General features: G+C 39.9%; 2 pseudogenes; one reads left to right on the plus strand and one right to left on the minus strand.

Moving 5' to 3' along the window:
- The first annotated feature begins 5968 nt into the window (after positions 1–5968).
- On the plus strand, positions 5969–6087 carry LOC129904795 (5S ribosomal RNA; annotated as a pseudogene).
- A 7031-nt stretch (positions 6088–13118) lies between these two features.
- LOC129904746 (5S ribosomal RNA) lies at positions 13119–13238 on the minus strand (annotated as a pseudogene).
- Positions 13239–15838: the final 2600 nt, after the last annotated feature.

The raw sequence follows: 15838 nt of genomic DNA on the forward strand, positions 1-15838 counted from the left end.
AACTTGAACAAAAATAGAGAGAAAAATGTGGAGAAGAAAGCAAAGGCAGCCATGGTTTGGAGAAACACTAAGTTGGTAATACGAGTATAACTCCTTGTGTAAGGCTTCTTTTTGAGTGATTCAAGATGTTTTGGAAATCTATTTAATAGGGATACAACTTTCATTTAGCCTCTAAAACCCACTTTTGCTTTTCTCTTCTCGAAAAAGGGTGATGAAGTATGGGGGAGGTGCTGCCCAGATTTTATTTTGGAAATCCTACACGGACAGCTGTGAGTATTTTGTGCATATATTTTCATAAATAATTGTTGTAGGGGTAATTATAAATTGTTTGCAATCTTGAGACACATGTCTATAACTTTCATTGAGGCCACAAATTCTGTTTCCCTCAATTACCCCTCTGAAACTAAAGCGACAATATAAGACAGTGGGCTGTCCAGATTTCGCGTTTTGATAGTTTTGGCGAGTTTGACAAGTTTAACGTAACGTAAGGCCCTTTTGTCACGACCCAACCCCATGGGCCGCGACTAGGGTCCGACCTGGACCCCCGTTTACATAACTTAAAGTCAAATTGGACTATGTATAATGTGATACTGTTCACAAAAACCTCGATGGGTTAAAACTTTTTCATGTTCATATAGCCTCCTAGATATAGGAACCAAACACATGAACCCAGTGGGTGATAAAATATTCATACACGTGTGGCCTCTTTCATTTACATCATGTCATGAAAGGGAATGAAAGCCGATAATGCTTCCATGTCATAAGAACATTTACAACTGAAAAAACTCACAATAACCCACACACATATGTCTACATACCTCTAAGAATAGGAACGACAACATATGACGGGACAGAGCCCCTGTCGTACCCTTAACCAATATGTACAAATGTACAACAAAATGCTAGTACCAAAATAGGGCTCTAGACAAGGAGCACTGCCAACCAACAAGGTGGATGTCCTAGGCGAGCGGATAAGAAAACCGAGCATCTGTACCTGTGGGTATGAAATGCAGCCCTCTCGAGAAAAGGGGGGTAAGTACGATATATGTACTGAGTATGTAAAGCATAACACATCGTAATTGAGACCATAACTGAAATAGGGATGTAGGGGACAAGTATAACAATTAACAAATTACTGTACCTGCACTTTAGGACACGTAATCCTATACATCATCATATACTGTGCCTGACCATCTAGTGAACTCGGTGTTATAATCATATTCTCATATTCACGTATCAACGTATCATCATGCATTTCATTTCATCATATCATCGTATATGGTATCATATCATCGTATACGGTATCATATCATCGTATATGGTATCATATCCTCGTACACGGTATAACCTTATCACGCATGTCATCGTATTACACATTGTTCACTGCGGGGCTTTGGGTCACAATGTATCACTCTAATCTCATATGCATGCCTACATAAAGTATCCGGTCCTTTAGTGAGGGAATCGGTGAGTGGAGTGGTGTACGTCTATAGCGTACCATCATAATATACATACGTACCCAGCCCTCTAAGGAGGGACTCGGTGTTCTTTCCTTATTTCGCCACATATACTATCATATTACAGCTAGCCCGGGACTCAGTGAATAATCATATCGTCATAACATATAACATATATCACACCTCATGTACGGCATTGTTTCTTCGTGCGTGGAATTATACACATCCGACCTGGGATGCGGTGAAAGTAGTAAAACTGTACACGATAATGTTCCCGGCCCATCATGGAACTCAAGGAAGGATGGGTTACAGTATGCACGAGTAGAGTAGTGAGAAACTATATACAACTAAGTCATTATTTGAGACTCAATGAAATAGTCAAGTGAACCGTCACCTGAAGACCAGGAAGGTACTTATCCGAAGTGCCCTTTAGACGTCATTAGGGCTTACATCATTTGGGGCTTTAGGAATCACAGAGATGCATCAAGACAATGCCATGCAGTTTATGCAATCAGAAATGTAGTTATGCAGTCAGAGACACAATTATGCAATCAGAGACACAGTTATGAAATCAGAGGCACATTTATGAAATCAGAGACACAGTTATGAAATCAGAGACATTGATCGTTTCAGAGCCTTCAAGAAAAGGATCTTGTATCTCCACTTATTATTTACTATATAGAAGGCTCGAGAATAATAGTTTGGCTACTTTCAGACTCTAAATGGATAGAAGTGTCTACAAGTCACGAGTTACTCTCAGGGCTCATAAATGGAATTACCTCTAAACCCATATCATATATCATTTTACTTAAAATTAAGTCATTCTAAAGGAAAGAAGAGATAGGCTTTACATGTACTGGTTTTCATCACATAGAAGACTTAAAGGCAACGACTCAGCTATTGCAGGAGTTCTAACATCAAGAAGTAAATAAGAGTTTCGACTTATATTCAGGGCTTTATGAATGGATTGAATTCCACATATCATATACATATCGTTCATAACTTACATCTAAGACATGCCAAAAGAAAAGAAGGGTAGCTTACATACTTATTCCAAAAACATGCCAAAAGAAGCTTCACATACCTTGTCTTAGTTATTCCTTATCCTGTTCGCCTCGTCGTCCTTTGAACCTATCCAACAGGAGAGTAATATGCATATCAACTCTTCTTAACTTTCAGCTCTTAGGTTACACCTTAGTATTAATGAAATCTATTTCCTTAGTCGTTTCCTCGACTAGTTCTTTAGTTTGTTAAGGTGTTAACGAAAATTGGATAGCACTTCCCCTATAATGTGCCCTATCTGAATTTACAATTAGGTACCTAAGACCTACAACCAACCAACAACAACAACCTGCAGCAATTCACACCAACAATATACATAACATAAACTCCGAACGACTTATTCAAAAATACAATATCACAATAGGGTGTCTAGCCTTTATTTTGTAACGCCTTTAATTTTATACAATGAGGGGTCACGTGACTTAGAACAGAAGAACTCTAACCCACATTAAAACATATTTAGGCCCTGCAAAACACATTACACCCCTGCAACAACAACTCACAAGAACGACACTTTATTTCGACGACAATTCACTTCTAGCGACTCCAATTTAGTTTATTCTGAACGCTGAACTTTTCAAACCTTTTCCCCAACTTCCAGCAGATCCTAAGATGTGTAATACACCCTAATATAACCTCATAAACTTCAAATTAAAGGGGAACAAATTATCTTTCCCGAAATTGGCTAGAACTAGCTAAAACTTGCTTCAAAACTCTTTTGCCGTGCTAAAACGGAGCGGACTATTTTGACACTTCTTCGCTGCCCCAAATTATGATTTTAATCTATTGAACATAATTATACAGCTGAGGGACACTTCAAATAATTGATTCACGGAATAAAAGTCGGAGACTCACCTCCAAAGGCCAAACCCGTTGCTCCCTCCTCTTGTTCCTAGAATTGTTCCTTTCAATTTTCTCTTGTTTGTTCCAAGCGTAAAGATGAATTTATGGTTACTTAGACATCATAAATCACATATATACATATCCACAAACTTAGGTAACACCGTGGATAATTAATTCACGAAAGAAAAGTGAAGAACTTACCTTAATTTCCTCCAATTTGTGGCTGTTGTTGTGAGCTCTCTTTGTCTCACATTTCTCTCTATAATTTGGCTGATATTTGGACTCCAAATGAATTAAGAGTCATTAACATAAATATATAGGGTCCCTTAGGAAGTGACACATGTCAGCCCCTAAGGGTGACACGTGTCAAGCCCTTATTGGGCCACGGATCCACCCTTTCACGGAGGGATGCCACGTGGAAGTGGGACCCACCTCCCCCAAGCAGGTGGGTCACCTGCTTGCTTAGGTGCTTCCACGTGTCACCCTCCCATTGGCTGCCCCGCGTAATTTTTTTCTCTTTCTCGTGGATTCGTAATCTCGTCTTATTTTAAGAGCTAATGTAATCCGTACTATATAAGCTTGATATATCCTTAAACAACTTAAGTGTATAAGAATCTTAACTTTGTGGGTTACGTAGCTAAATCGAGTCCTACAACTCATTTCTTAGCCTCCAACTCTTTCCGGATTCGTATGACTCTATTTCCAACCTTCCTTCTCATGAGGTATCACAATCTTCTTTCCTTAGAGTTGTTTGATGTGTGTGGATAGTAAGGGTCTCATGGCTACTTTCAAGAAGATTAGGGACACGTGTCAAGGTTCAAAAATATAGGGTATAACATTACCAGCCGTGTTGCCCACCTTATGATCAACTTTATATAGTCTAATATATTTTAGGTTAAGTTTCCTTTTCTGGGTGACTCTGTTATGAACATTCAATCATCAATTTGAACTCTGAATGTTGATTTCGATTATCTGTATATCATTTTGGCCGACTCAGGGTTGTTAGTCACTAGTTTGTTTAATCTTGTTTGGCCTACCAGCTTAGTCTTTTTCAATAACAGGGGTACTCATACACTCTACCTTACAACATCTTGTAGGGAGTTATCTGGATATCGGAACGGTAGCCCTTCTCATAGGCAAACTCAATAAGTGGTGGACGATAGTCCTAGTTACACTTAAAACCAACCTCATAAGCTCACAATATATTTTCTAGCAGTTGATAGTATGCTCAGTCTATTCAGCAGCCCGAGGAAAATGTGGTACAAAGGCCTGTCTATGCTCCCGACCTCTTCTTGGACTGAGGTCCAAACGTTAATCATAATTGAAGTCCTTCTATCTGAGATATTAGCTAGGGAGCCTCACAGAACCTTACTATCTCCGTATTCTATAACTCCACCTCATTTCAGCTGCATGGGTGCTCTTGCTTTTGAAAGCAAATGGGCTAATTCGTTAGCCTACTCGCAATAACCCATATAGCACCCTACTCTTAAAGCATATAGAATAGGTTCATAATGACGTTGATAATTTGGGAACTGTTAGCCTCGTATAGTCCTTCTCGATTCTTTTTAGAACTTTAACTAGCACTCTATCTTTTCGGTCCTTCTTCTCCTCTTTTTTTCCATTCCTTAGGGTTGGCTACCGAATAATGCTGCACTTCCCTCATGTAATGTCTCTCATGGTCGTTCGGTGCTTTGTCTAACATGATCTGGTATAATTCCATTAGAATTTTGGCATATATACTCGCCATCCTATAGTAACTAGCTAGTTCTGCCAATTTCGTTAAACTCTTTCACCACTTTCCTTACCCTCACTTGTAACCCTCTAGACACATTATTCTGTGTCATTTTCTTCCTTTCAAAACGACGAGAGGGTACAAGAAATGTCCTAGCGTTATCTCGCTAGTCTTCCTGTTTTACCTTGCCTTTTTCTCCCTTATCCTACATTCGATGTCGGGGGAGATCTTTGTCCCAATCGTGGCCATGTATTATGTCACCCATAGTACCAATTCCATCTCGATAGCTTGTCTTAACCTATCTTTGCATTTCTCGGTAGTTAATTGTAACTTGGGCGTCTTTGCCTGGGACAATAACTATGGGGACTCCGTAAGGTCTTGCCATTTCTTGACCCTACAATTTTACAGTTTCTTGGCGGAGTAGGTAACCTTTCATCGAAGAGGCAGGGACTAATATCGTTATTCCACAAGTAACATTCCCTCCAGATTCATCTGGCACTGGAGTGCTAAGTGAGTCTTCTAGTCCTGGTCATATTGTGAAATTTTCGACCATGGGCACTGCTTCCTGTCATTCGTAAATTACATCAGCTAGTACCCTTACTTTTTGGGTTCTGCTTTTTCGCCCTCAGATTTGGCTACCAAGTGTTGTCGAAATTCCCTCGCCCACTAGCCCATATAGTCATTCTGTGGTTTTTCTCTCATTAACTGGTTCTATGTTGAAGAGTTGTGGCATTTAAGTGTGTCGTTAGTTAACAATTAGCTAATCCTTCTTATTTTGCTTAATCCCTTGTTAGAATTGCCTTAACGTATCTTATAATACTATAGGTACATAATCTCATATCGTTTCTCCATCGCTAGTTCAGATTTCCCCATCTCGCGCGATCACACCAGCACTAACGCATTAAGTTCCATCAGAATTTTGAAGTTAAACGTGCTGGGGCGAGAGTAATATTAGGATGGGTGACCTCCTAGGATGTCTTCGTGTCGCGTTTCATTGTAATCCTTGCCATAATATGTGGGGCACTCGACTTAGCTCCAGATTTACCCCAGCATTGTCTTGCGAGTCTTTATGTTTTGCCCTGTTCTTTTGTCTGTTATCTTGCATCCAGTATCGGCGTAGACCTTTAGCTCCACGATCCTTTATTCACTTTGTGTTCTCTTCATTTTCTACAACAGGAGGCTTTCTATTCCTTTTTCTTTGATTATTTATCTATTGCAACATCATTTGCGACTCACTCTATAACCAACATTTTGGCTTTTGGTCTAGCATATTTTCATTATCCTTCATAATATCTCTTAAGTTGGTTGATATCCATTCATGGTTACACTCTTCTGCTTTTATACGCAGTCGCCTTCTAGTGTTATGTTGTTCAGGGTCTCGTCACAAACTTCTTAACGCTGCCTTATGTAGCATTCTGGCTTCCATCCAATTATTGGTAGTTCCGGACCTTTCTTACTTAGTTCGGCAAGATCTCTTGTTAATGTTTAGATGTCCCTGCCAAATATATTGCCATATTAATTGCCTGCTCTTACTTTTACCATTTTCTCATTAACTTTGCCCCTTTAGAGGGTACTCATACTTTCATTTGTCTGTACTTTGTTCTACATCTCTATGTCCAATCTCAATTTTTGTCCAATTCCTTTCACCAATCTATTTGATACTACATCACTTCTCCGTCTATCTGCATATTTTATAACCTGACTATCCGCGTACAGAGTCTTGACTAAATTATGAAGCGACAAGAACCTTTCCATATTTAATGTGATGTCTTATCTACTAATTGGTACTTGAATAACGTGACCCAGGGGATAACTCATCCAAGGCCACCTTCTACTTTTCCTTTTCCAAGAATTACTTAGCACCTGTAGTCGTTCCAATTCCAATTAGGCAGTGCTACTATTCCGACGATAATTGTTTAAGGTTTTCTTGAAGTAGTAGCTTTATCCCAAACTATATCCTTTGCTTTTTGGGGCGAATAGAAGTTTCACCATTTGTTCCTTAAGTTTTCCATCCTCGTTCCTTAAGGGTTCCACTATTTTAGGGGCGACGTTGTGTATACGCATCATTTTTTTTGTATCTTAAGACCCATGGTCTTACTGCATTCTCAACGCAGGCCTTTAACTTAGTCAACGCGTACTAAGTGTGTCTTACTAGTGGTTCCACTTTATCCCTGCATACTCTTATCACACTGTTCAATTCATATTTACATATCCCCTTTCTACTTTGTATTCATGCTCAGTTCCTGACATCTCTTTGAGGTGCTTCTGTTAGAAGTTCTTTTCCCAATTAGTCGATGGAGAACTATAAACTGTTATCGTGAACCATTTTCCAACCATTGTTGGAAGAAACCTGTTATACCTCACCCTTTTAAACTCAGAATGTCTCATAAGTTCCTTGGTCATTACCATATGAACCGGATATGCTACGACACTATCAAATGACTCCAACAAAGGGAGGATGTAATACCTCGTGGTAGACAAGGTTGGAAGGGGAATCATAAGAATTCGGAAGGAATAGGAGGCCAAGTAACGAGTCGTAGGACTCGACTTATCTACGTAAGCTACTAATTTAGAAATCTTACATACGTGAGTTACTTGATTACATACCAAGCTTATGTAGCAAGGGTTTCATAGGCTCTTAAAGTGAGACAAGATTACGAACCCACGGAAGGGAAATAAGGAAACGACGCACCTACTTGAAGCAAGTAGGTGACTCACCTACTTGACACATGGCAGCATGTGATAGGTACACGTGGAAGCATATGAAAGTGACACGTGGCAACAGGTGACACACCCTGGGGTGGACCCCACCTGCCAGTGGCAACCATGGATAGGTTGCATGGATGAAGTGTCCCAATGAGAGTTGACATATGTCACCCTTAGGGGATGACACGTGTCACTTCTAATAAGGATATATGTTACTTTTGATGACTAAGTCATCTTATTATCCTTTTACACTTAGAAAAAAATAAGAGAGAGTTGAGAGAAAACTAGAGAGAACAAAGAGGAGGAGCTACGGGTTGGTCCAAAAGAAAAGGTACTTCTGTTAGTAATATTAGCATAAATCCCTTTGTATAGCTCTGTTTCGAGTGATTCAAGATGTTTTGGAAATATATTGCATAGGGATGTAACTTTTGTTTAGCCTTTAAAACCCAGTTTTTCTTTTATCAGCTCGAAAAATGGTGATGAAGTATGGGGGAGGTGCTGCCCAGATTTCGTTTTGGAAATCCTACACAGACTGCTGTTGGTATTTTGGGCATATCACTTTATACAAAATTGCTGTAGGGATGATTCTAAATGGTATGCTACATTGAGACACATGTCTACAACTTTCCTTGAGGCCACAAATCCTGTTTCCATCAATTACCCCTTCGAAACTAAGAGACAATACGAGACACTAAGCTGCGCAGAATTCACGTTTTGACAACTTTGGCGAGTTTTGGCCAATTTCGGGTAAGGTAAGGTTTCTCCTTTCACTTTGGAGTTTATGGTGTTTTTAAGAAGGGTATTATATGTCGTTTATGTTGCTGAAAATGTAAAAACACGATAGAAATGTTTGACGTTGAAGACAATGTAAAATTGAAGTTGTCATAGTGGAATTGTATTCGAAATGAGGCGTTATGTGTGTGGAGGTTGCTGCTGGTTGTGTGGTGCGTGTTTCAGAGTCTAAATATGTTCTAAATAAGGTGGTGGGCTGCTAGTTTCAGCCACACGACCCTCCTCTCCGCACGATTAAAGGTTTTACGAAATAAAGGCTAAAGACCCTATTTTAATATCGTAATGTTAAGAAAGTTGTTTGGAGCCTATGTTGTATAATGTTGCCATGTTTTATGTGTATATGAGTTTCAGGTTATTGTTGTTGGTTGGCTGCAGTGATTAGGGATAGAATTGGGAATTCGGATAGGAAAAGTTATAGAGGAGATGCTGCCCGAATTCCGTTAACTTCTTAACTAGTTAATAAACTAGTCGAGACTAGTCGAGAAAGGAGAATAAGAAGTTGGTTCCTGTGGGTGCTTGGTTGTGGATTTGGAAGCTGGAAAGTTGAAGGTTACTAATATTAGTATTACCTTCGTGTTAAATAGGTTCAGAGGACGACGAGACATGCCGGGCTAAAAGCAGTCGACCAGAGGTATGTAAAGCTTTCTTGTGGCATGTTTTGGTATAAGCACGTACACTTATCTTTCTTTCCTTTTGGCAAGTTTTAGCCTTAAGTGAATTGTATGTGGAATGTGGGAATAATTCCATTCCCAGAACTCCAGGTATGCCCCATAATCCCTAACTATAGTTAAGTGTTAACACCCTACAAGGATTGAGTATTACCTGTTAAGGCTTCTACGTGCTAAAGAATAGTGTATGGGAAACTATCTTTCCCTTCTCTTGATATGTATTTGGTACGAAAGTGAGATTTGAATGCCATAGTGGCTCACCGAGCCCTATAATGGGCCGGGTATGAAATATGTGTATGAAGGTCATCTAAAACAAGGTACAGACTACATAAAGCTTATTCTCTTTCTTCTTTTGGGCATGTCTTTGTCTTAGTTGTAAGTTGAATATGATCCGAGCTCTGGGGTAACTCCATCCTCAAACATCTCTTATTTACTTCTGAATATAGAACTCCTACAGTAGTCGAACTATTTCCCTGGAAACTTTTATATGTTAAAAAGGTAACAAATGTACAGGCTCCAAGTCTTACAGACTATTTGTTAACAAATGTTTCTGGTTCCATAAGCTAATTGGCTTTACTTTAGTACATGTCTAGGAGCCCCGAGATTATAATTGGTATTGCCCATAATGGCATTTAGAAGTCACTCGAGATGACTACACTACTATTCGAGTCCTCCGACAAAATTTTAATCTTCTTATATGGTCAAGTCTCTAATAATGATTTAAATTGCAAATAGTTACTCACTACTCTACTCGTGTATATTGCAACACTTCTTTCCTTGAGTCACGGGCCAGGATATGTTCTCGTGCACAGTTCACTCCATCATTCCCTGAGTCCCTCAATAGAGGGCCAGGATACGTGTATAGATATATGATGATGTGTTGTAATAAGGTGGTGATGGCACTGGGGCCATGATGGTTTTACAGAGATGATTCACCGGACCCCCAAAAGGGCCGGCTATATGATATGACTCGAACATGCATGTTTTTGTAATTCACAAAGTACAGGTACAGGTTTCTGATTTGACATTTTATCCCCTGCTTCTCTATTTTGGATATACCTCTAGTTGTACTATGTTACGTTTTACATACTCAGTACATATATCGTACTGACCCCCTTTCTCGGGGGGCTGCGTTCATGCCCGCAGGTACATATACAGATTTTGGGAGTCCGTCAGCTTAGGATTCCATGCAGCTCAGTTGGAAGAGGCTCCATTGTATCGGGGCCTAGTTTTTGGTACTGTCCAAAAATGTATAAAAATTATTTCATCCATTCAGGGGTACGGTGGGGGCCCTGTCCCGCCATATGTTGTCATTTATATGTTTAGAGGTCTGCAGACATGTATATGTGGGTTGTGTATGTCAGTTTGATTCAGCTGGGTCTACATGATATATGATATATGTTATTATGTTATGGCAGCCTTGTCGGCTTGCGTGCCCTATCGTGTTGTGGTACAAACGGAAAGGGCTACAGGTTTATGAAAATATTATCGCCCAATGGGGCTTTGTTACATGATACTGTTTATTTACAGTTCAATTTGACCACAGCTGATAGATATGTATACGGGTGGTCCAGATCGGACCCCAGTCACGGCTTACGGGGTTGGGTCGTGACAGAAGTGGTATCAGAGCAGTTCATCCTCGAAGTGTCTGTAGACCGTGTCTAATAGAGTCTTGCTTATCGATGTGTTGCACGCCACATCTATAAACAGGAGGCTACAAGACATTTAGGATGTTACCTTTCTTCTACATATAAGATCGTGCTTTAGATCCGAGTCATAGGAAAAATTCCTTATACTAACCTTGGATCTTAACAGAAGGACAACACCAACAAAAGGAGGTAATTGACAACATGGGACATCATGAAGCACGCAGGTAAGTAAAGTGAAGGCACGGAAGATATCCGTTTGGTAAGGTAGTGAAGTATTATTGAAATGTAAAGTTGAAACCTGAAAGGAAGGCAAACAGGAAATGCCACAGATGCAGTTTGAAGTTGGACATACGAGGTAAGTCTAGTATTTTTATATTACTATTAATATTGAAAGACCCGTGTGGCTGCGATATGAGATGACGTTGAAAGCCCTGTGCGGCTGTGATATGATATGTATATATATATATATATGTTGGCTCTGTGAGGCATTGTGGGTATTTTCTACGTGCAGGTTTTGGGATAAGTAAGAAATATAGAGGGAACTCTGTCGAAATTCTCCCAGAACAAGGAAAAGGAAATGAAGCATAGATTTTTGAGATGCCCGAGAAATTGATACCAAATACCCCTACTGTGTTTAACTAAAACTGTAAGAGGTATCCTTCAGGTCGCCGACAAGGGGCACCCTTTCTACTTGAAGAATTTTATTTTGGAGGAACAAAAGCTTAATTAAGTAGTAAAGTTTAGATTACGGTATCTCCAGCCGTATTTGTATTGTAGGAATATACACAGAGGGCTCAGAATGAAGGATAAGATGTCCCGCGAATGAGTTTCACTCTTTTGAAAAAATACCAAGCCCTCAACCCCTAATTGTAAATTAGATGAATTGTTCATAACTCGAGGATAAACTCAGAAGGAGACCAGGTAGGTCAAGTACTAAAAAAAGTACTGTGATGTTTAAGAGGTTCTGATTCCTTCCAACAATGGTTGGAAAATGATGTACGATAATAGTTTATAATTTGCCACCGACTAATTGGGGAAAGAACCTCTAATAGAAGCACCTCAAAGAGATGTCAGGAACCAAATATATATATGAGTTAAAAGGGGGATATGTAAGTATGAATTGAACAGTGTGATACGAGTATGGAGGGATAAATTGGAACCACTAGTAAGACGCACTTAGTACGCGTTGCCTAAGTTAAAAGTCTGCGTTGAGTACGCAGTAAGAGTATGGAGCCTAAGATACAAAAAATGACGCGGGTACACCACGTCGCCCCAAAAATAGTGGAACCCTCAAGGGACGAGGATGGCAAACTAAAAGAATAATTGGAACAACTTCCATTCATCCTAAGAAACAAAGGATATAGGTTAGGACAAAGCCACTACTTTAAGAAAACCTGGAATAGTTATTCCCAGAATACTAGTACCGCCTAATTGAAATTGGAATGACTACAAGTACATACAGAGGAAAGCACGAGTACCCTCTAAAGGGGGGAAGTTAATGAGAAAATGGCAAAAGTAAGGTGAAGGCAATCGATATGGTAATATATTTGATATGGACGTCTAAACTTCAATAAGATATCCTGCCGAACCAAGTTAGAAAGGTCTGGAAGCCACCAGTAATTGAACGGGAGCCAGAATACTACATAAGGCAGCGTTGAGAAGGTTGTGACGAGACCCTAAACAACATAACGCTAGAAGGCGTCTGCATATAAAAACAAAAGGGTGTAAACAAGAAAGGATGTCGAATGAATTAAGAAACACTACGAAGGATAATGATAACATGCTAGATCAAAAGCCAAAATGTTAGCTATAGAGTTGGTCGCAAATAATGTTGCGATAGATATATAACCAAGGACAAACGAATAAAAAGTCTTATGTGGTAGAAAATGAAAAGGACACAAAGTGAATCGAGGATAGGGAAGCATATATGTCAAATTCCTTTAAAGCTATGCCAGCTAATAATAGACAAGAGTCAAAGCGGCTCCAAGGGTCACTATATGAACGAACTTTGGCGCTACTCAGTAGCCCACCCTAATAAATGGGTGCGTACAAAAAGGGATATGGTCATAGCGGAACTAAAAGTCTACACCGATACTGGTTGCAAGATAACAGAGAAAGGGACAAGGCAAAACATAAAGACTCGCGAGAAAACGCTGAGGTAAATCTTGGGCTAAATTGAGTGGCTGCACGTCATGGAAAGGATTACAGTGAAACGCGACACGAAGACTTCCTAGGGAGGTCACCCATCCCAATATTACTCTCGCCCCAGCACGCTTAACTTCGAAATTCTGATGGAACTGAATGTCTTAGTGCTGGTATGATCACGCGAGATGGAAGAATCTGAACTAACGACGGAGAAACGATATGAGATTATATACCCAGAGTATTATAAGGTACGTAAGGCAATTCTAACAAGGATTAAGCAAAAAAAGAAGGATTAACTAATTGCTAACTGACGACATACTTGAATGCCACAGTTCTTCAACATAGAACCAGTTAACGAGTGGAAAACCACAGAATAACTATATAGGCCAGTTAAAGTTCTAAAGAAAGTCGAGAAAAACTATACGAAGCTAAGGATTCCCGAATTATCAACGTCACCACACACCTATTCTAAACTCTTCAAGAGTAGGGTTCTATACGGGTTATTGTGAGAAGGCTAACGAATCAGCCCATTTGCTTTCAAGCAAGACCACCTATGCAACTTGAATGAGGTGAAGTTATATAACAAGAAATTAGTAAGATTCCGTGAAGTTCCCCAACTAATATCTTTGATAGAGGGACTTCAAATATGGTTAACGTTTGGACCTCAGTCCAAGAAGAGGTCGGGAGCACGGACAGACCTTCATACCGCATTTACCTCGAGCTTCTGAATAGACTGAGCATACTATTAACTGCTAGAAAATATATTGCGAGCTTATGAGGTTGGGTTTAAGTGTAGCTAGGACTATCGTCCATCAATTATTAGGTTTGCCTACGAGAAGGGCTACCATTTCAGTATCCAAATGACCCCCTAAAAGATGTTGTAAGGAAGCGCCTATAGGTCCCCCTGATGGGGAAAAGACTAAGCTGGTAGGCCAAACAGGATTAAACAAGCTATTGAATAACAACCCAGAGTCGACAGAAATGATATACAGATAATCGACGTCGACATACAGAGTTCAAGTTCATGATTGGATGTTCATAATGGGGTCACCTAGAAAAGGAACTTAACCCAGAATATGATAGACTGTATCAGGTTGCGCGTAAGGTGGGCAACGCGACTGGTAAGTTGAGCTTACTGCTTGATTTGGAGACCATACGCCCAGCCTATCAGATATAAATATTTCGCGAATGTACTAGCGATCCACCCATAGTATGTCTTATAAATGAAGTCCATGAGATGAAAGAGTTATCCTATGAGGAGAAATTTATTGCAATCTTCTCTTGGCAAATTAGAAGGTTGCGAACTGAGGACGTGCCTTCCGTCAAGGTACTGTGGCAAAATCAAAACCAAAAAAGGGGATGACCTAAGAAATTAAAACGAGGACATAAAACACCAGGTCAACAGGTAACCCCAACTCCTGAAACTCGTATACTAAGTACTTCGATGGAAATATGTGTAAGGAAATAGAAACGAATCCCCCGATGGTCTGTATAAGTTCTAAGGGAAGTTTTGTTTAACATTCGGGGACGAATGTTCTAAAAGGGGGGAAGGATGTTACACCTCACCCTTTTAAACTCAGAATGTCTCATAAGTTCCTTGGACATTACCATATGAACCGGATATGCTACGACACTATCAAATGACTCCAACGAAGTGTGGATGTGATACCTCGTGGTAGAGAAGGTTGGAAGGGGAATCATAAGAATTCAGAAGGAATAGGAGGCCAAGTAACGAGTCGTAGGACTCGACTTATCTACGTAAGCTACTAATTTAGAAATCTTACATACGTGAGTTACTTGATTACATACCGAGCTTATGTAGCAAGGGTTTCATAGGCTCTTAAAGTGAGACAAGATTACGAACCAACGGAAGGGAAATAAGGAAACGACGCACCTACTTGAAGCAAGTAGGTGACTCACCTACTTGACACATGGCAGCACGTGATAGGTACACGTGGAAGCATATGAAAGTGACACATGGCAGCAGGTGACACACCCTGGGGTGGACCCCACCTGCCACATGGCAACCATGGATAGGTTGCATGGATGAAGTGGCCCAATGAGAGTTGACACATGTCACCCTTAGGGGATGACACATGTCACTTCTAATAAGGATATATGTTACTTTTGATGACTAAGTCATCTTATTATCCTTTTACACTTAGAAAAAAATAAGAGAGAGTTGAGAGAAAACTTTAGAGAACAAAGAGGAGGAGCTACGGGTTGGTCCAAAAGAAAAGGTACTTCTGTTAGTAATATTAGCATAAATCCCTCTGTATAGCTCCGTTTCGAGTGATTCAAGATGTTTTGGAAAGATATTGCATAGGGATATAACTTTTGTTTAGCCTTTAAAACCCAGTTTTTCTTTTATCAGCTCGAAAAATGGTGATGAAGTATGGGGGAGGTGCTGCCCAGATTTCGTTTTGGAAATCCTACACAGACTGCTGTTGGTATTTTGGGCATATCACTTTATACAAAATTGCTGTAGGGATGATTCTAAATGGTATGCTACATTGAGACACATTTCTACAACTTTCCTTAAGGCCACAAATCCTGTTTCCATCAATTACCCCTTCGAAACTAAGAGACAATACGAGACACTAAGCTGCGCAGAATTCACGTTTTGACAACTTTGTCGAGTTTTGGCCAATTTCGGGTAAGGTAAGGTTTCTCCTTTCACTTTGGAGTTTATGGTGTTTTTAAGAAGGGTATTATATGTCGCTTATGTTGCTGAAAATGTAAAAACACGATAGAAATGTTTGACGTTGAAGACAATGTAAAATT

The sequence above is a fragment of the Solanum dulcamara genome, chromosome 9, assembly GCF_947179165.1.
Source record: "Solanum dulcamara chromosome 9, daSolDulc1.2, whole genome shotgun sequence".
Taxonomy (NCBI): Eukaryota; Viridiplantae; Streptophyta; class Magnoliopsida; order Solanales; family Solanaceae; genus Solanum; species Solanum dulcamara.